We start from the raw sequence: 1,187 nt of genomic DNA, 5'->3' as shown, positions 1-1,187 counted from the left end.
GGATGTTATGGGAAGCAAGGGATGAAATTGCAGAGCCGCTGGCAATGATCTTTTCATCTTCTCTGCTGACGGGGGTGGTACCAGGTGATTGGAGGGTGGCAAATGTTGTGCCCCTGTTCAAGAAAGGGAATAGGAACAACCCTGGGAATTACAGGCCAGTTAGTCTTACTTCGGTGGTAGGCAAGTTGATGGAAAAGGTGCTGAGGGATAGGATTTCTGAGCATCTGGAAAGACACTGCTTGATTCGGGACAGTCAGCACGGTTTTGTGAGGGGTAGGTCTTGCCTCACAAGCCTGATTGAATTCTTTGAGCAGGTGACCAAGCAAGTGGATGAGGGTAAACCAGTGGATGTGGTGTACATGGATTTTAGTAAGGCATTTGATAAGATCCCCCATGGTAGACTTATGGAGAAAGTCAGGAGGCATGGGATAGTGGGGAATGTGGCCAGTTGGATTAAGAATTGGCTAACTGATAGAAGGCAGAGAGTGGTCTTAGATGGTAAATACTCAGCCTGGAGCCCAGTTACCAGTGGCGTGCCGCAGGGATCAGTTCTGGGTCCTCTCCTGTTTGTGATTTTTATTAACGACTTGGATGAGGAAGTCGAAGGGTGGGTCAGTAAATTTGCAGATGATACAAAGGTTGGTGGAGTTGTGGATACCGAGGAGGGCTATTGTCGTCTGCAAAGGGACTTGGATAGGTTGCAGTGCTGGGCTGAAAAGTGGCAGATGGAGTTTAACCCTGAAAAGTGTGAGGTCGTCCATTTTGGAAGGACAAACATGAATGCAAAATACTGGGTTAACGGTAGGGTTCTTGGGCATGTGGAGGAGCAGAGAGACCTTGGGGTCTATGTGCATAGATCATTGAAAGTTGCAACTCAAGTGGATAGGGCTGTGAAGAAGGCATATGGGGTGTTAGCGTTCATTAGCAGAGGGATTGAATTTAAGAGCCGTGAGGTGATGATGCAGCTGTACAGGACCTTGGTAAGGCCTCATTTGGAGTACTGTGTGCAGTTCTGGTCGCCTCATTTTAGGAAGGATGTGGAAGCCTTGGAGAGGGTGCAGAGGAGATTTACCAGGATGTTGCCTGGAATGGAGAATAAGTCTTACGAGGAAAGGCTGAACATTCTAGGCCTCTTCTCATTAGAAAGGAGAAGGATGAGGGGTGACATGATAGAGGTTTATAAGATG

The sequence above is a fragment of the Heterodontus francisci genome, unplaced genomic scaffold (genome assembly GCF_036365525.1).
Source record: "Heterodontus francisci isolate sHetFra1 unplaced genomic scaffold, sHetFra1.hap1 HAP1_SCAFFOLD_337, whole genome shotgun sequence".
NCBI lineage: Eukaryota > Metazoa > Chordata > Chondrichthyes > Heterodontiformes > Heterodontidae > Heterodontus > Heterodontus francisci.
The sequence above is the reverse complement of the archived record's forward strand: the minus strand, read 5'-3'. Positions refer to the sequence as shown.